The following is a 21946-nucleotide window of genomic DNA, read 5'->3' on the forward strand; positions in this document are numbered from 1 at the left end:
TGTTGAGTTTATCTTAATTAAAATTTCTTTAAAATACTGTTTTTTTTGTATTTCATAAATGGAAATTTCTTTTCGGTATAAAATAGTTCATACTGGATATGACCTGCTTTTTATATATATCAATCAAAACAGAAAGTATGTACACATGTCTTTAATCTCTTTCATCAAATCCAAATTATATTGATGAGAAAATATCATTCTAATATCCGTCCAGAAAGCCAAACGCGCATACACAGATACATATGCATATAATTAAGCATACAAACTTTCAACTAACGCAGAATATGTGCATATAAAACTGCGAATCGAATAAATGAGTGATTTAGAAAATTTCATTAGCGATTATAGCTTAGCACAATCGTGAAAGACGTGTCGTGAATGCAGTACATCGTCCCATATTTGACTCAGGTTCAAATCCTGTACACACTTTTTCTTTGTTCGATATTTTTATTTAATTTTTTGTATTTGGTTTAATTAGAATTGATTTAAAATAGTGTATTCAGGTTTTTCTAATACCTGTTATTTAGAAATGTATTTTCTATATAACATTATTCATACTTCTTTTGAATTGATTTATATGTAAAACAGCCATAAAGGCAATCATTTGAATATGCATTCCTATATTTAATCTCTTCAGTCAAATCTGAACTACTTACATACACATATTGATGAGAAAATATTCTAATATCCATGGATGCATCCAGAAAGCCAAACGCGCATACACGCATATGCATTATAAATATATACAAACCTTCAACGAACGCAAAATGTATGCATATAAAAAACAACAACTGCGACCGTCTTCTTGTCGGTCAGTGAAAAGATGGGATATGTATACCCTATGAGCAAAAAGAACCGGGAAGGTGATGTTGACTGTTTCCTTCGATTGCCAAGGCATAGTCCACCATGAGTACCTTCCATCGGGCCAGACAGTCAATAGAGAATATTATTTATGCGTTTTGAAATCTTAGAGAGATGCTGTGTGTTGCAAACCGCCGGAAATGTGAGCAAACAATTCTCAGATTTTGCATGATGATAACGCGCCATCGCACTGATCAAAGAGAATACAAATCGGCCTGCCGGGGGTGTTTGGAGGACTGGGTTAAACGTTGGCACATGTGTGTTGCTTCAGACGGGTCATATTTTGAAGGAAATAATATAAATTTGCCTTAAATTTAACTCTGTTTTGTTTAATTTAAACATTCCCGGTACTTTCTGATCATAAGGTACATATATGCGGCTTTGCGGACAGCAATGTGTGATTCGCTGGAAGTCGCATTAACTCGCGACTGTCGCACAGTTAGAAGATATATTTACATACATATAAGGGTGCATACATACATACGAAGCCGCGGCCACTCGACATGACAAACATTTAAGATTTATCAAATATTGCCAAATAATTCCACGCGAAATATTCCAATATTGACTATTTTCGAATGATCGCGAAAATTGGCATATGGGCGGCTCGTTTTATGAATGAAATTGAAATATGAGCTCTAACTTATGAATGAACTTTTTGTTTTTGTTCTAAATTGTTCAGCGCCGTCGCTGATAGAATCATGGCCGCTGCGACTGCGTCTACGAATGTATTATGTTTTTGTAGTCGCTAGGCTTAGATTTTAGCTTTGGGCGACATGCGCATGTGAGGTATGTGTTTTTGTTGTGTTCTAGAACATTTTAGAATGTGTGGTGGCAAAGCGGTCATCGCGTTGCGCTTGCTGTTGCTTTTGCGTCTATCAAAGTATTGTGTTTTTGTAAGTATAATATTAGGAATATCGACTGGTGAAAGACAAAAGTACACGGAAGCAAGAAGGGAGCGCTGTGCTCGCGCATATATGCATGAATGTATGAACGTGCATGGATGTAGTAACATATGAATACAATTATTTTGTAGGAAGTTTAGAAGGCAAGTAGGTATACTCGTATATGTATGTATGTATGCTAGGACATAAAGTGGGTATATGTATATACATACATAGAGCAGAATTGTTTTTGCACTTGTTAGGAAGAAACTCGTTCACTAGTGCGTATGTGGATTTGATTTCTTGTAAGAATGTGATGTGCTGTGACATGTGTACATACATAAGTGAAGGTTATTTGGGCATACTTGCATATGTGATATGATGTTCTTCCGCTTGTGCATTATTGTTTTCATATACAAATGTACATACATACATATGTATGTAAATGCTGTCGAATACATAAACTATAAATTGACATACAAGATAAAATAAGTGTTGATTTATCTTAAACCGTTCTTTTTTTCTGAATGCAAATACCTCCTATTGACATGTACTTACATATTATGTACTTATGTATATTATCATATACCATCATTTATTTACATATAAAGTATACGTTCATTTATGTACATATGTGTGTAATGAAAAACTTCATGAATTACTTTCAGAACTTTATTAAAATTTATTCGCGTCGCGCGCATGCACAAAACCTTTTGTTCACAACGCAGGCGCAGAAATAAACGCTCTGCGTATTTATCCTCCCCACGTGACTCGCCATCAATTCTCGGTGCAAATTTTTTTTTTTTTCGTTTTTAAATTTTTTTTTTTAATGTAATCGTAAAAAATTTGTAATAAATTTTATGTATCCGCCTATCATTTCAAAAGTAACAAAATGGTAAAAAAGTAAGCAGTCGAAGAAATAAACGCACCGCCTATTTTTCCTCGCCACATGTTAGACTCGAGCAAACTTTTTTTATACATTTTTTTTTAAATCGTTTTTTTTAATGTAATTGAAAAAAAAAATTATGTAATAAATTTTACGTATTCGCTTATTATTTCAAAAATACGAAAATAGTAAAAATTTAATTGGTTTAATGTCGAGGTGAGAAATGTGTTGTGTGTTGAGGTGAAAGATGTGTGTTTCTAATTTTTGTGTGGGCAAAAGTCAGTGAGGTGTCTATAAACTCGGTGTGCTAAATTTCCTTATTACAAATCTTTCAAATCTCAATTGTACTAAAAAAAGCTCACAGTAACATTGGCACCTTCTCATTGCATTAACATTCTCTGGCTCAGGTAAGCCAAAAACATTCCAAAAAAAGCTAAACTCGATCAGTATTGGCTACGTAGCTGCGAGTCCTCTGAAAATCGTTTCTCTTTCCTTGAAATTGGAGAAGAAAATGGAAAAAACCCGAAGCCGCAAGGAGAAAAAATCCCGAACCCCCTACCAATATTTGTTGACAAAGTCAACAATATCACCCCTTTAATGAGCTTTGTAAGTCAAAATGCCCCCGAATTTTTTACATATAAGACAAAACAAAAACGAAAGTTCAAGGTAATTCTTAAAAAGATTTACGCGTCTATTGACACTGAATAAATCTCTCAAGAGCTTAAAGATCTCGGCCACACATCGACAAATATACACAACATCAAGCGCAGAACTACAAAAAGACCACTTCCGATGTTCATTGTCGAGTTGAAATCGAGGTCGAACAATAAAGATATATATGAGATCAAGTATCTATTTAACTCAAAAATTGTGTTTGAACCCCCATGGCCAAAACGCGAGATGCATCAATGCGCTAAATGGCAGCAGTACGACCACACAACACCTACTGCCACAGATAACCCGTTTGCATTAAGTACGTTGGAGCTCACTTATCCTCAATTGCATGCGTAAGACGAAAATGGACGTCGTCAGATGTGCCTTATGTGAAGGAAATCACCCAGAAAATTATAAAGGTTGCATGATATATAAGAATCTATAGAAGCTCAGGTACCCACCATTGAGAAAAAATGATGAAAACCTAACACCCGTCGGTCAAAATTCGTGAAAGTCCATCCCTGCTACTCAAGCGCCCAGACACAGCCCTAACTGACTTTCATATTCCCAAGTTGTTAAAAATATCAGTCCCTCATCTTCAAAAAACAACACTGCAGTCTTTAAGTGAACTGCGAGAAATGATCGCACTCCTAAAACAAGTCTTCCAACAAGTCTCATCAATGATGAATCTACTTGTTGCCCTCACGACTCAAAACCTAAGTCCCTCAAATCCCTTCTGCTCGTAATATCCGAAACTCGTTTCACCGATAAAAGCTACTTTTGTATCCCAAATTACAAGTTATATCATATAATGCACCCCGACAAAACAGCTCATGCTGGCTCTGCTATTCTGATGAAAAACACAATCGAAAGCTACAACAATAACTCTTATTGCACAGAAACTACCCAAGCCACGAACATAGTCATCAGTTTACAGCCCACCCAAGCATGCTATAAAATCTGAGGAATATGAAAAATTCTTCTCAACCTTCGGCAACAAATTCCTTGCAGGGGATACTATAACACCAAAGACACGCACTGGGGATCTCGACTCTATACCCCAAAAGGTCGCTAGCTTTTAGCAGCGATAAAAAAAATTAATCTCATTACAGCCTCCTCAGGCTCCCCCACATATTGGCCGACTGACACAAATAAAATACCCGATTTAATCAATTTTTGTGTAGCAAAAGGTATTCCGGCTAGTGAAATAACCTGTAACTCATGTTATGAACTTTCCTCCGACCACTCTCCCGCAGAAAGGACGTTGAATAAAAATACAGCAGTAAAAACTGATTGGAAGTACTTCCGGGCGCTTGTATCCTCAGTAATTGATCTGAAGCACCCTCTTAAGACCAACGAAAATATGACTAATACTGTAAAGCATTTTAATAGCGGCGTCCAGCAAGCAGATTGGAAATCCACACCTTGCGTAAACAAGCGACAACGCTCACAGATATTTCCTATCGTTGAAGAAAAACGCCAGGCGAGAGAGTATTGGCAACAAACCAGACACTCTGGAGAAAAAAACACTCTGAAATCGCTGACTCAAGAACTCCGAAAACTTCTCAAAAAAGAACGCAACTCTCAACTACAAAACTGTCTCAGTAACTTCGATGCAACCTCTTTCTCAGATTACTCTCTTCCGAAAGCCAGCCGAGGCTAGCCTTAACACAATCAGTAATTAAAGTTGAAAATAACAAATTAGATAAGTCGGATCTTGATAAAGCTCAAACATTTGCTCGTCACTTATCACGAGTTTTTACCCCAATTGATAACAAACCCCCGCTAAGTACTGCTCAAAAAGTTAAAGACACCCAAGAGCTCACCCACCAGGTGGACTTACCCAAAAAAAAATTAAAAAAAACGAAGTGAAAGAAGCTTAAAACCAAGATCGTATATGATCTCATCACTGGAGAAGTACTCAAGCAACTCCCAGCAGAAAGAATATATTTCCTCACTCATATATACAATGCCTCAACATTAATTGGTTTTGCTCCTCTCCAATGGAAAGTTGCGCTAATAAAAATTATCCTTAAGGTCGGAAAAAGTGCCGGAAAAGTGCAATCTTATCGACCCATCAGCTTGTTGCCTATTACCTCAAACGTTTTGGAGTCACCATTTCCAAAGAATGATGTCCATAATTGAAGACCGAAAATTACTCCCACCACCAATTCGGCTTCAGAAAAAGACATGGTACCAACGAACAAGTACATAGACTCGTAAATAATATTCACAAAGCATTTGAACAGAAGAAGTATTTCACAGCTGCATTTCTCGACATATCTCAAGCCTTCGACCTTGTCTTGCATGACGGTTAACTCTGTAAAATAAAGGCTACTCTACCCACAAATTGTTATATCTTTATCAAATCCTACCTAAAAAGTATGCACTTTTTTGTAAAACAAAATGAAGAACAATCTCAACTCTGCGAGAGTTTAGCTGGTGTATCCTAAGGCAGTATTATGGGTCCCATCTTATATGATACTTGCTTTACACTCATGACCAACCAGTTACTGAGGAAACTATCGTCGCTACTGGTGCAGATGACACCGCTTTACCCTGATGTGGCTTCTTTTAAACTCCAAAAAGGACTTGCTGAAATAACTCAATGGCTTAAAGACTGATAAAGTCAAATGAGACAAAATTTGTTCAAGATACCTTTACACTCACTTCAAGTTACCTTGCCCACCAGTTAAACTCATTAACCCAATCATACCCGAAAGTAATTTTACAAAATATCTCGAAATGCATCTTGACTGTAAGCTCACATGGCAAACCCATTCTTTTACGAAATGCAAGGCACTAGGAATCAAACTTCGAAGTCTTTATTGGCTGTTAAATCGAAATTCCCATGTATCTCTCGAAAATAAGATATCCCTGTACTCAGCTATCCCAGAACCAGTATGGACATATGGCATACAACTCTGGGGTACCGCAGCTAACTCAAACATCAAAATACTCCAAAGATTCCAATCGAAAACTCTCAGAATGGGCGCGAATGCACTATATCACAAATGCTCAAATTCCCCGTGATTTCAAAGTTCTCACAATAGTTGAAGAAATCAAAAAGTATGCCTCATCACACAATATACAGAACTTCTATCATGTGCTAAAAAGCTAAAATTGAGGAATGGTCGCACCACTGGGTGATTTTCATGCGTGTCTCATAGAATATCCCAGTTGTAAGTATAAATATTATTAAATTTTATTAAACAGATCGCAATAAATAAATGGATAATATAATAATAAAAAAAAGTAAACGTGATAAGCCTTAACTCTTACAATCTCACCGAGTTGGAACTTTGGGCACTAAAGTGCTCGAGAAAGTGATGGCAAATATTACGCTCACTGGAAATTCGGCTGAAAAGGCAAAACAAGTCTTGAAGCAACTCATAAAGGCATGTGACGGAAAAAATCTGCGCTGCACGCGAAGAATGCAAGAGAGCAAGACGAACATACCAGCGGCCAAGAGGAACGGCCATTTTTAAATACAACAGACTCGTCTCCAATTAAAAACGGAAAACGTTAAAAAATGCAATTAATAACAGCTTTCAAAAACTATGCGATGAGATCGGAGATTTGTCATTGCCTGCTGAGAGGAGACCGCTATTAGAAAAAACTGTTTCTTCATTTTGGTCTTTCACCGAGACTCGAAACTAAGTTCTGTTCGAATTCCGCACGGTAGTTACGCACCAACCCATTTGGCTACGGAGTTCCAGTATACATTCGGAAAATTATCGCAAGCTACTTTCTAACATAGTGCTACAATATAAAACCAACGAAGGAATCCTACAGGGCTGAGTGCTGAGCCGACTTCTCTGGAACATAATATGCGATGGAGTCCTGCGTCTCAAACTGCCTCCAGTATCCCAAATTATATTGTTCGCTGATGGCATTGCAATCGTCGCCGTTGCTAAATTCCTTCACCAGGGAGAAACAATATGTAATCAAGAGGTCGAAATCACAAAAGGTTGGCTGCGCAATAGTGGTTTGTTTCTTGCAAGCCATAAAACGGAAGCAGTTATCAGTAGCAGGAAAATAGTTGAGGCGGCAAAACTTACAGTGGGTGACTCACTGGGGTCTAAGCTGTATATAAAATATCTTGGAGCAATGATTGATCTCAGTTTGCGCTTTAAGCAGCACATAATACACGCAGCGGTAAGCAGCAGTAAAGGCTGTAACTGCTTTTATGATGAATACGAGAGGTCCTAAGCAGGCTTCGAGGAAGCTACTTAACAGTGTGCTATCATCTATCTCGCTATATGCCGTACTGGCCTGGGTCCAAGCAACAAACTGCAACTCTTACATGAAAGGCATTAAACTACCAGTTAAGCTGACTGCTTTCGAATTCGCTGAGATATAAAAACACCGATCGGACCCCGCACAGCAGCTGACCAACTGAACGGGAGCAAAGAATACGTATGTGGCAGGAAGAACGATTGTTTAGGGTTATAGATTTTTAGTGGGTGAATCGAAATACAAGTCTCACACTTTTCGGCTTTCCATGCTACAATACTTGCACCATAGAAATAAACAATTTGAAATTCTAAAATGTATACATATGTATGTGTATGCATGTATATTTTAACAACGCATTTAAGTAAACGCATATTCTTGTTTATTTTCGGCTTTCTTTGGAATGCTTTTAGGATCTAGTGACAAATTTGGATATAATAAATATTATTTCATATAGGTATGTACTATTAAACTTAAATCTATTTGTTTATAGTGTAAAATAGAGTTCAACATGAAACATTTAATACCCTGAAATGCGTTAACCTTCTGTGTTAGCATGTGTCAACGTTATTTATCTGTGTCCCAGATACTGAGCAAGCACTGAAAAATAAAACTAACTGAAAAAATACCTAAATTAACTAATTCTAAGAGTGTGATTCGCTTGACAATAATCTACATCAGAGGTCCTCACGTGACTACTTTAACTTTCGTGTATATGTATGTAATTAGAAAAGTTAAAGCTAACTCAAACTAGAAAATTCATTTCCAAAGAAGGAAGATATAAGTTCCACTTTTGTTCCATATTTTAGCATTATATTAAGTAGCAATTCCTTAGGGATGTCTTATTTTTGTTATGGTAAATAATAAAGGATTTGTGTGCTATTCCAAATACATACATATTTCTTAGGAAATCGCTTGCTTGGTTTGCATTCTTAGTCTAGTACAAAATATTGACCTGATAAATAACATTTTACTTCAAAATATCAGTCAATAACATCATTGCAAGCCTTATTCGAGGGACGTTGGTTTACGACCAAGCTTATTTTCTAGCGATTCCGCGTTTGGCGCTCGGTATCAGCTCCTGTCGTTTATAGAGATGAGGTCTTGCTGTCGTCGTCGTCGTTGAAATCATTGTTGTCGGTGCTGCAGTAGTAGTGATATTAAACGTCGTTGGTTGCACTTGTCGCTGTTGGTTTTTTAAAGACATTCTCTCAAAATCGGCTGTTTTCGAGCGCAGTATCGCACTACCAATACTAGAAATGCTTGGAGGTAGTTTCGGCTCATTGCTTCCTGATTTTTTAATGAGATGTTGGTCACACGTTGCCACCTTCGCTCCACCCATAACTACTGAAGACGGCGCATCTATCTCGGAAATGGAGAATGGCGTAGCTATCGTCAAACAAGGCTGTGATGATGAATTCATACGCAAACGGGGTGTTCGATTAAACCATTTTTGGTGATGCGGTTGCTGTTGCTTTTGCTGCGAAAACTGAACTTGCCGACAATCATTTGCAGATACATCAACCTTCGATGAGAAAAACAATGATCCAGATATTGGAGAATCTAAAAAACATACGAACAAATTTTAGAACTAATGTCTCGGGGTGGTAGTGATGACATCATGATTGAAAATGAAGCAACCTTTTTTGAAGTTATGTTGCCATTTATTAAAATAAATATTATTCGGTCTATTTTCTAACTAAAATTGAATCTTATATAACTGTTCTCATATTTCCAATAAAAATTTGAATTTGGAAAGTTGTGCTGCATATTTAGTAAAGCAGCATGATATTTTTTAACTTCAACTCAATATTTCAAGTCCATTCAAACTTGTAATTCGAATAACACGGTAATTCAACCATTCTACGGTGCTTGCTTCTATGAGCACTAGCTCGTGCTTAATGACGTAAATTCTTCGGTGAGCAAGAAAGGAATCTTTGTTTTCACAGTTGAAAAATTCGGTCTCCACAATGAATCATCCACACGGACTGTAGGACTCCGTCTCATGATGGAAAAATTCGAAACTAAATCGATTATGAAGCGATTGAGTGCATGTATGCTTATCGTGTTTTAGATGTACATACAATCCGAAGACCTAATATCATCACTATCTTTCACCAGGCAAGATCCGTCCACGTCTCTGTGCAATCTCTCCATGAAATCTCAACGTCGAAAAGCAATCAGAACAGATTCCTAGAAGATTGGCAACTCGACTATTCCTGAGGGAAGCAGGTGTTAGCATCGTGTGCTGCCATCTATAAAACGATGGCAAAACAAATTTCAGACTAATTTTGGTTAGTTTGGATTTGGCAGCAGTGATGGTAAATGTAGGGAAAATTCCCTACATGTAGGGATTTTTGTCGAAAAATGTGGGTGTAGGGAAAAAAAGGACAGATTTTTTTAAATTCTGTAAATGTAGGGAATTTTCAAGAAGAAGAGAAAAAATTTTAAAATTGCGGAAAAAATTAAAAAAGTTCATTTAAAATAAAAATCCGCAGTAAGATTTCATGCCGGACTTATGCATGCATGCCTTATGGCAGCATACTTTTAAAAGCGTTAATACGGCAGCATTGCCATTTTTTTCTTCGTTAACGCTAACGGAATTTTTTCTTCGCGCGATAATTGTTAGTTGTCCTACGTTTTCTGCTGCTTTTCACTTTTAAAGTAAGTTTGCAATTATTTTAGTTTTAGCTATTTTTATATTTAAAATGCATATATTTTACAGAAATGAGCTCCCTCTCTTCGACTGACTCTTCGGAGGAACACCAAGAAAAGCGATGCAAATATAGAAAACAAAAATTCAAAAACAAGTGGCTTGACGACGACAATTTCAGTGGCTGGTTGGAAGCTGTGGCTAACGATGTATTTAAATGCAAATGCGCTGCGTGCGACAAAGTTTTGAACTGCGGCAAGTCTGATTTGCAGAAGCACGCTGAAACAAAAATGCACAAAAAAAATTTGAAGGCAATAAAAAAGACGCCTAAAATAAACAGTTTTTTTAAGAAAAATCCGAGACTTAGCATGTTCTTCGCTGAGCATAATGTCCATGCCAGAGTAATGATCGGACAGCATAATTCCTTTGCATCAAGATTAATTAGGGACATACCAAATGCTATAGTTTAAAGTGCATCTGTCATTCTGCAGCAATTATTGCAAGTAAGGCTTGTTTAACGCTACCCAGAGGACCTGAGGATCTTTTGCGGCAAATCGGTTCGTACGTTTCGGGAAGTTCCAAAAGATACGCGCAATTAGAAGCTCTGCAGGAAATGCTAAACGAGAAGAAAAAGAAAATCCTTCGGACTTGTACAACCAGGTGGCTCTCTCATCACAAATGCGTCGAAAGTGTATTACAAAACTGGGATGTGTTATTGGCATTTTTCAACCAAGCTGTCACGCAGGACAAATTAAAATCAACAGAGACGATTTTATTTGAGCTCAACAACCAATGCAATAAGATTTATTTATTTTTTCTCAAGTATGTACTCAACTACTTCAATACTCTAAACGCACTTTTTCAGTCGAAAGCACCTTTAATACAGGTACTCCAACGAGAATCAATCAAAATATTTTTAGGCTTAGGTCAAAATGAGGAAGTTTTTCTCGGATTTGAATGTAACGAGCTCCTAAAAACTGTTCCAAAAACGGCTGTAAACAAAATTAGAACAGATTGTCTACAGTTTTATATTACTGCTTTGGAAGAGATACAAAGGAGATTACCGCTCAAAACTGAGCTATTCAAAGAAAGAGAGTTTTTAAATCCAGAAGTTGCAATGGCAGTAAAAGGAAACAAAAATAATCTCACATTTGAGAACATTTGTAAAATAGTATGTGTGGATGCTAATTCTCTCCTACAAGAGTGGAGAACGTTTGAGTTCAATTTCTCTGAAGACGAAAAATCTAACCTTTTAAAGATGGGAGTTGAAAAGTTTTGGAGCGAAGTCTGTAAACTTAAAAATTTCAATGACAATTTTGTTTTTCCTATTTTGGCTAAAGTAGCGAAGTTCGTTTTATCTTTACCTCATGGTAATGCAGAGAGAATTTTTTCTATCGTAACAGATGTTCGCACCAAAAAATGGAATAAGCTCAATCATCAAGTTTTAACTTCGGTTTCCATTATTCGTTCTTTTTTGCAAGACGAAAGTCAAGATTGCTGCAAATTTCAATGCAATGAATCTCATTTCATTTCTGTTATGTTTTCTTTTTAAGTTTGTCTTATTTTAAACAAAACTAAATGTAATGAAAAAATCTAATTTTTAGTCTTTTTGCTGAATTTTTTTTATATGTAATATATATATATGTGTTTATTTGGGTGGGTCGATTTAAAAATCGCTCATTGCTCTGTGAAAATCGTATTCAAGGGATCAAAATAAGAAACTTTGCCGAAGGAACCATACCTCTAAAACGAATTCTTATGTTCCCCAATTCGGGTCGAACGAAAAATCCCACTTTGACCCATTTAGAGTGCTCCAATCGAGTCCAAATGCATGACCGACCCCCACTAGCTCTGGACGGCCGATCCACCAATGCCAGTGGCACACTCCCTGGAACTCCCCTGGGGGGCTCCCCATACAATCATTTCAAAATATCACCATTTTTGGCCTTTACATGAGAAAAGAAACTAAAAAGTTCGACCCAAATTGGGGGACATCAGAATTCGTTTTAGAGGCATGGTTCCTTCGGCAAACTTTCTTATTTTGATCCCTAGAATATGGTTTTTACAGAGCAATGGGCGATTTTTTTGCCTGCACACAAATCGACCCGGCCTAGTGTTTATAATATAATATGATAAATATGTGTATTTATATATATTTGAATTAAAATTTGTTTTTATTATAAAGTGGCAAATCAGCCACTCAAATCAAATTAGGGAATTTTGTACGGAAAATTTTTTGTAAGCGTAGGGAAAAGTAGGGAATTTTTTTGGGCTGTGTAGGGATTTTTCAAAAAATCTTTTACCATCACTGTTTGGCAGCTAGTCGAGTAAGACGTGTTTCAAGATTTTCGCTAAGATGAGAAAAGAGCAGTATCGTTCGGTAATCTGCTTTTTGTTTTTGGATGGAAAAAAGTGCGAGGAGATATATAAGAGCAAAGTTGGATGCTGTCTATGGCGACGCTTCAAGAAGTCCCCGACATGATTCTTGCTGATCGGCGAACGAAAGTGCGCGAAGTAACAGGGGCCATAGTTGTGTCAACTGGAACGGCAATGCATATTTTACATGACAAGTTGGTGATGAAAAAATTGTCGGCCCGATGAGTACCGCGATTGCTCACAAGCAACAACAAGCGGACGCGGCCGTTAACTTCGAAGCAGTGTTTGGAGCAATTTAAGCGAGATCCGGACGAATTTTTGCGTCGAGTTGTCGCCGTTAATGAAACCAGGATTCATCTTTGCACACGAGAAACTAAGGAATAATTAAAACAATGTATTTCTCACGGTGAATCTGCTCAGAAGAAGGCGAGCGTTTGGCAAATCCTATTTTTGGAGGGGTTAAAAAGTGGCCGGAGTGTTAGGAGAAGTGTATCTTTCTAAAAGGGGACTATGTTGAAAACTAGATATACATATTTTTTTTAAATGGTGTCTTCATTTCTTATTGAACCCCCCCTAGTAAAATGACCCGCACATAAAAATACATTTGTCGAATATTGAACAATGTCTACATCTGAATAGGTGACCCTTGGAGCGATCAAGAGAAAGGTGCTATGTAAATTTTGGGATTTTTGCGCTTTGGGGAAGGCGCATATCGCAGCACGTGATAAGAAGATGTGCTGTATGAGCTTTTCAGCGCTCGGCAGATATTTATACCGACACTATATGGGCATTAAAGCATAGTTTGAAATCAACCAGCGCTAGTTGAAAACGCAATATTTTCCCGTTAGAATTCTGGTTTTTGAGTCATTTGAGTATAGTAATTTCTCGATATAAGAGCTGAGAAAAAATTTGAAAATTTAAATAATTTATACAGTTTTGGGGCAAAAAATCCGCCTAAAGAAACAACTGTTTTCACAGAAAAAACCTGCACACACATCCTACCCGTTTTAGTAAAGCGTTTTTCAGTAAGAGCGCTTCAACTTTTGAACTTTTTTGAATAAAACACAAACGGTTTGACTTTTTTAACAATTTTTTTTTATTATCGAGTTTGAACATATACATTTAAGTATGAAATTCGATTTCTTTTGCATGACCACCGCGTGCACGTTTTACGAAGTCCAATCGTTGAACCCAATTTTCGACCACTCTTTTGCATAAATCGGGCGAAATTCCAGCAATTTCGCGTTCAATATTGGCTCTGGGCTCACAAATCGTCGCCGGCTTGTTACTGTAGACCAATGACTTCACATAACCCCAAAGAAAATAGTCTAGAGGCGTCAAATCACACGAGCGCGGCGGCCATTCCACCGGTTCATTTCTGGAAATAATGCGCTCATCGAACTTACTCTTCAACAAATCAATTGTAGCGTGTGCTGTGTGGCTTGTGGCCCCCTCCTGTTGAAACCACATGTCGCCTAAGTCCATACCATTCAATTGCGGCCAAAAATAATCGTTTATCATGTCGCGGTATCGATTTCCATTCACAGTAACGTGAGGATCTTTCTCGTCAACGAAAAAATATGGGCCAATCACGCCGCCGGCATGTAAACCGCACCAAACAGTGATTTTTTCGGGATGCAACGGTGCCTCATGAATCACGTGTGGATTGCTTTCTGCCCAGTAACGCATATTTTGCTTGTTGACAAAGCCATTGAGCCAAAAGTGAGCTTCATCACTGAAGATGATTTTTTGGAAAAAATCTGGATCATTTTCGAGTTGATCTTCAGCCCAATTTACGAATCGACGTCGCTTCAAATGGTCAAACGGCTTCAGTTCTTGTGTCAGCTTGATCTTGTACGGATGTAGGCCAAGATCTTTTCGCAAAATTCGCCACAATGACGACACAGAAAGGCCCAATTGTTGAGAACGTCGTGTGAGCGACACATTTGCGTCATCTTGAGCTGAAGCCCTGGCGGCAGCAATATTTTCAACACTTCGTGCACTTCTTGCTCTCACTGGCACCGGAACATTATGTAGCGAAAACGTAGATACAAATTTTTTCACTAGACGGTCGATTGTCGAACGGGATGGTTTGTTAATTGGACCGTAAAATGGCCGTAATGCTCTTAAAGTAGCAACAACAGAACGATTATTTTCATAAAAAATGTGCACGATTTGCAATCGTTGCTCAAGTGTGTAGCGTTCCATGATGAAATGTATACTAATGAAGTTCACAAATAACAAGCGAAAAATAAAAAATATTCCGTCGTTCGCCCCCCCTATCGGAAAAAAGTTGAAGCGCACCTATTGAAAAACGCCTTAAAAGAAATTATGTAAATGTTAGATGTGTTAATTCATATTTGTGCAAAAATGCATACTCATATTCTTTGTACATGGACATAAAATATATGAATATATACGTGTATACAAGTATAATATAAGGAACAAGTAAGTTCCAAACGAATACAGGCATATGTACGTACTTATACATACGAGGTGTGTTCAAAAAGTATCGTTTGTGTGTTTTGTGTTTTTCAAAAATTATTTATTTATTCATTAATATCTATTTTGTCCCCTTCAAGGTAGTCCCCATGAGATATTATGCACTTGTGCCAACGTTTTTTCCAATTTTCGAAGTACTTCAAAAAATCATTTTTTTTTTATCTTGTTCAGCTCCTCCTTCGATGCCGTCTTTATCTCGTTAATCGTAGCGTAGCGTCGTCCTTTCATAGGCCTCTTCAGTTCCGGGAACAAGAAAAAGTCACAGGGGCCAGATCTGGGGAATACGGTGAAGCAAAACTTTTACATTTGTCCGAACTTGGCGCGCTTTTTTCGGTCTTGGTTCGTGCGGCAGCTTCCATTGAGATGATTGAGCTTTGGTTTCCACGTCATACCCATAAACCCACAATTCGTCACCAGTTATGACCCTCTGGAGCAAATTTGTGTCGTCGCGGACAGAGTCCAACATCTCATTAGCAATGTTCATGCGTTGCTGCTTTTGGGCGAAATTGAGCAGGTTTGGTACGAATTTTGCGTCGACCCGTTTCATGCCCAAATCATTGAAAAAAATCGAATGGCACTAGCCAATCGATATGTCTAGGTCCTCAGCAATTTCTCTCACGGTGATTAAACGATTGGCTAATACCATTTTCTTCACTTCATCAATTTTTTCGTCTGTTGTTGAAGTGCTCGGGCGACCGGCACGTTTTTCGTCGTTCACATTTTCTCGACCTTCTGAGAACATTTTGTACCACCGATAAACGTTGCTTTGGTGGTTTCTTCGTATGACGCAGTCAACATTCCTAATGCATCCGAGCATTTAATTGATTCTTAATCGATCTTTTTGAATAGGTTAAAATCGAGGACGAGCCGAAACACGTGCAAGCAAAGCAGCTGTCAACAATTAACTGAACATTCAAAATGGCCGAACTCGTCGGCATGAGTGAGAGAGATGAGTACCAACATATCGCCACAAAAAAATCGAAATTCGAATATACGTAATCTGCGAAAATTAAAAATTCCCGATACTTTTTGAACACATGTCGTAAGTAAGTAGTATGAGCAATTTTGACCATGAAACTTTCTTTTCAAATTGTTAATTCTGATTGGAATGCCATCTCGGAGGATGGTTCCGTGTGTAGAAGTTCACGCAAGTGGGGTAATGCCCTGATTGCCATTCACTTGGGAGTGGCCAGGACGATTTTTCTGAATACGGTCCAAGCTGCTCACAATTTCCAAACTTCGCCAAAGTATATTCTGAGTAGCTCAAGAAAATCCGTTTGAGAGCGAGCTAATGTGAGAAGGCAAAGCACCAGGGTGTCTGGTTTTGGACCAGCCACGTAAAAATCTTTCCCCAGTGAAAACGACCACAAAGCCTCGGATGAGAACTGCTTATTCTGATGAAGACCTCTGCAACCGAACTAAGGACTATGATTTGAGGGCATGCACTTAGAATATCCGGTCCCTAAATGGGGAAGATGCTTCTGCCCGTCTGGTTGATGTCCTAGTGAGAGTAATGGCTGACATCACTGCCCTTCAAGAGATGCGATGGACGGGGCAAGGCAAGAATACCATTGGACCTTGCGACGTCCCCAAAAGCTGCCAAGTAAAGGAACGCAACTTCGGTGTAATTTAAATTTTTTGTGGGACAGAGACTCCGTCCCCAAGTACTGTCGTTCACTCGGGTGGACGGTTGTCTCGCAATAATCCGCATTAAAGTGAGATATTTCAATATCTCGCTCTTTTTCCCCTACGCCTCGACGGAAGAGAAGGATAATGAGACCCAATATTCCACTATAAGCGCCTAGAACGTACTTATGAGCACTACCCCCGCCACACCATAAAAATGGTGTTTGGCGACTTCAATGCCAGGCTGGGCAAGGAGGGAATTTTTGGTCCCTCAGGCGGAAAGTTCAGCCTGCACAACGCAGGTATACAGAGCGTGCTTGAAGTATGGAGGGACCACTTTTCAAACCTGCTAAATAGGGGTAACTGCGCATGTCAGAGAGAATGTGAAGATCCCGATACCCCGATCGTGGACGACTGGACTGTTGTTCCGCTACCCGCAAAGCTGCGGGAGCCGACGGATTGCTGAGTGAGCTATTCAAACACGGTGGCGAGAAGCTGGTAAGGTGCATGCATCAAAATATGCCGCAATGTTTGAATTTGTTGTGGCGGGAAAAAAGAATACCGCGTTGTGGTAGCTCTGGACGTTAGAATTGTTTTTAACAGTGCTAGCAGGCAGCTAAAACTAGAAACCCTCGCAAAAAAAGGGGCATTTAACTATATTAGAAGAAAAATTGGGAGCTATTTCACAGACCGCAAACGGAGTTTTAAAAACGACAGTTTTAATCCTACCTATAATTACGGTCTTTACCTCTATCGGAAGGTTAACCTTTTATTTTCAAACGCTGTAAATAAAAATAGCCTTTAAGCTTCGAAAAACAGGAAACATTATTTAACTTGCATCTTTCCGCAATTGATCACCTGCCGCCATAACTCAACAAACATATGTTTTAACAGATATGCAAAACGCAAAACCAACGATTGCTATGTGGCAGAAAAAAATACCGCATCGCTGCCAAACTTTTTATTCTTCCCTCTTGGTTGAAAATAAATTCCTGCAAAATATATAAATCGCGACAACAACGTAAAAGCGAACTGTTTCGTCAGTTATATTTGAACTTTATTTTTGGTACCTCGCCTTTTCCTCTGTCAGCAGGACATCTAGTCAGGGATTGGCAATGCTGCTAAGTACTCAAATAGAGTTTCGCACCTACTCAGTTATTCATGATGTACAAATAAAAATGCGCTTAGTGTAAGCTTAGATAATTGGAAATAAAAGCATACGGCTCATTAATTTTAAGTTCCGACTAACTGATTTCAAATTAGTTGAGCTAAGGGTAGGCGTTCAAGTATTCAGATACATATACAGAAACACAGAGAAAACCTAATTCTTCCAATGCCACATATAAGGATATTTGATTCTATATGACAGATCACTGGGCCACTATGGGAACTAAAGGTAGATGTGAATATCAAAGACAAATTTTTCGTTCCAAATGTCAAGTCAAAAAAAACATGTGAAGTAAAAATAACACCTAACAAAAAATATTTTTCAAAAAATTCCGAGAAAATGCTATGGAAAATGTAAAAAAAATTGTAAGCCCAATGGTTGCATCCATCTGCAACTGGAGTCGAAGACGGCGAAAAGAGTGCAAAATAGTGTAATGAGAATAGGGCCTGACCGTATAGCCAGAATCACAATGGAGAATAAATCAATAGCCAATAGACCGCCGAAACGATTGCATTAGTGCTGGACGTCTGAATCGCAAAACGATTGAATTGCGATATGTATTAAATTGTTTACTATAAAATTGTTTGTATAATTAATTATAAGAATTGTATAATGTAATGGAAAAATTTCGTTGTAAATAACAAGACATAACTTAAAAAAAGTGGAAGAGAGAGAGTTTGCATCGTTCGGTAAAGGAACGCGGAACCAGGGAGTTAAAATAGATGTAAGCTGCTACGAGCGCTATGAGGTTGAAGGAGATTGACCTCTGTAGGCAATGTCCTGTAGGACAGAATAGCATCATGAAGCAGATCTCCCCTTCCTTCTTCCAGGAAGTTAAAATAGATGTAAGCTGCTACGAGCGCTATGAGGTTGAAGGAGATTGACCTCTGTAGGCAATGTCCTGTAGGACAGAATAGCATCATGAAGCAGATCTCCCCTTCCTTCTTCGCACTGATCTCTCCTTCCGCAAACTGGGTTATTAGGGTTGTGCTAGGGCTATCTTTCCGAGCAGGCAAGATTGGAAAGAGGGAAGAGTCGGCACGGCCATAGGTTCCTCTGTTTTCACTGACGGATCCAAGATGTAATCTGGAGTGGAAGCGGGGGTTTTCTCTAAATCAGCCAGCATTTCGGTCTTCTTTAAACTGCTGGAAACGAGCAGCGTTTTTCAAGCAGAGGTCTTCGCGACCCTGTAAGCATGCAAAATGCTTAGGAATCGCTGTTGTGAGGGAGACATTAATATTTTTTCCGATAGTCAAGCTGCGATCAAGGCCTTGCTGTCGCCGTATTGCAGCCCCCTTCTGATGAACTCCTGTAAGGAGGGACTCAAACATCTCGAACGTGTAGGAAACATTTCCCTTGTCTGGGTTCCTTGGCACAGGAATATAGAGGAAATGAAATTGCCGATTTCCAAGCTCATTGCGGTGTTCACTGGTCACTGGGTGATCGGTACACATGCGGAGAAGCTTGGAATTCCGTACAACCCTTATTGCAGAAGCTGTAGAGATCATGCTGAGAAAAAGACTGTTGAACACGTTCTCTGCAAATGTCCGGCTCCAGCGGCTAGGCACTCGAGATTTCTTAGCGTGCGCTTTGGGGATGGCTTGAAGAAATTCTCCAGCCTAGATCCCTTTTCTCTCCTCCACTACATCAACAGCACTGGCTGTAGACGGTTTTCTCTTCCCTAAAGTTTTTTCGCAGGTAGTGGTGCACATTATGGTATCAAAACGGCACGTAAGTGCAACTTATAGTGTACCTGGGGTACTTTTGTCATCTAACCTACCTACCCACCAAGTGCTGCAATATTACCACTCTTATTACATGCCTACAAGCCCAGTGGTATGAAATATCGTCATAATATCTATTTTTAAGAACCCATATCCTAATTAAAATTCATTATATGCAGATATAAAGATTAATATTGTATATAATTTGCTTTTTTGGGGAAAAGCGTGAATCTTTATATGTTTGGATGCTGAAAGTTATTCTTTGTGAATGAACTCTTCCAACTGGTAAATAAAACAAAAGTCTTTACTTGCGGCAAAGTCTTTGTGTCCTAATGCTTCGGAAAATTCTTTTGCCTTTCCTTTAGCTGTTATCCACTTAAGCATGGCATCCTCTATATCAGTATCAGGTCCGTCCATAAGTTCATGCGTTTTTTAAAGATGGTTTTAAAATTAATAAAAAAGATGTTTAAAGTATTGATTAATCAATAATATATTTTCCTTCGTTATTTACATGTCTTCCGAACGTTTAAGCAAATTTTTAATTCCCTGCTCAAAAAAATGTTTGTCCTTGTAGCCAAAATATGCTTTGATATACCTTTTCATAGGTTCTTTTGAGGAGTAGTTCTTGTTACTCATATGGGATTGAAGTCCACGGAAAAGGTGACAATCACAAGGTGCAATATCCGGAGAGTATGGTGGATGCGGCATTAGCTCCCATCCGAGCTCGTTCAGCTTGCCTAATGTTTGCCTTGCGGTATGAGGTCTTGCGTTGTAGTGGTGAAACAAAACTTTGCGCCTATTCACTAGAGACGGTAAATTTTTGTTAAGTGCCTCATTCAGGTTTGATAGCTGATGGGAATAATAACACAGGCCGACAAAATTTAACCAACATTCAGACCCAGAAACCAGACTATTTATTTCCGAAGGTTTATGATGCGCTGAATCCAAATCTGGCCTCAGAATTGCTCTATTAGTTTGAGTTTTCGAGATATCCTAACCTAAAAGTGCAAAAAACCCCATTTTTGCCCATATTTGAGGTTATGTAGCCTTGCAGATGTTTTCTTTCACCAAAATTAAAGGATGGCATCTTTAAATACAATCCTTCTTTTTTCAAATGGCGTTTTGTTTGCTCAAATATCATTTTTTTTCGCAGAGATATCGCATTTTGAAATTTTCATGTTTCGAAATTTTCCTACACCTGAAAATCGATTAAGATAACATAGACATGATATAGTCGCTTACTAATTTTCTTGGGTTTGAGGGCCTGAAATATATGGATTAATAGTATGTAAATTTGGAGTTTGTGGGAAAGCCTGCTTGCGGTTATGTGGGTTAGCCTGCTCGCGGTATGATAGGGGTGGTTTCTAGGGGTTAGGGCTGTGTGTGACTCGGTACCCAAAGGTTAGATAGTGTAGGGATGTGGTGAGTCAGCACACTTATGGTGTGAGACAAAATTTTAAGAAAAATAAGACTCAATTCAAGAAAATTAGTAATCGAATATATCATGTCTATGTTATCTTAATCGATTTTCAGGGGTAGGAAAATTTCGAAACATGAAAATTTCAAAATGCGATATCTCTGCGAAAAAAAATGATATTTGAGCAAACAAAACGCCATTTGAAAAAAGAAGGATTGTATTTAAAGATGCCATCCTTTAATTTTGGTGAAAGAAAACATCTGCAAGGCTACATAACCTCAAATATGGGCAAAAATGGGGTTTTTTGCACTTTTAGGTTAGGATATCTCGAAAACTCAAACTAATAAATTAATTTTAGTTATCAATCCGAATTTTGCATGGACAGAGAAGCAGATATTAGTTTAAATTATTTCGGATACTTTTCCTTGTAGACTAGTGTAATCAGCAGTTATCGTCTGGTTTGGTTCCAGAATTCATACTAAACAATACCGGCCATATTCCACCACCTGTGAACTGTTCCATGCGATGAATTTAACCTCTGAGCTATCATATCGACTATCAAATTTGGCTCAGCTTCCACGAGTTCGAGCAAGGCGTCGGAGTTAAAGACTTCAGGAGGACCAGCGCGCGGGGCATCCTCCACGTCGCACTTCGAAATTTTGAAAACCAGTTTTGTCCTTTCACTCACGGTATCCTCTCTTTCTGCAGCAACAGTTGTTGCATTTTTACCACTTTTATAAAAACAATACAAAATATGCTTCTTATACGCGTTCGAAGACTCCATTTTAATTTTTAACAACACGTGCTTCTATCCGCGATTAAAATCACTTGTTGAATGTACAATATATCAAAGAAAATATATAATAGCTTCGTTATATTCCGCGAATAATTTTTTGTATGCAAAAATCGTACAAAAGTGAAATTATGGGTAAAATACGCACGAACTTATGGACTGACCT

The sequence above is a fragment of the Anastrepha ludens genome, chromosome X, assembly GCF_028408465.1.
Source record: "Anastrepha ludens isolate Willacy chromosome X, idAnaLude1.1, whole genome shotgun sequence".
Taxonomy (NCBI): domain Eukaryota; kingdom Metazoa; phylum Arthropoda; class Insecta; order Diptera; family Tephritidae; genus Anastrepha; species Anastrepha ludens.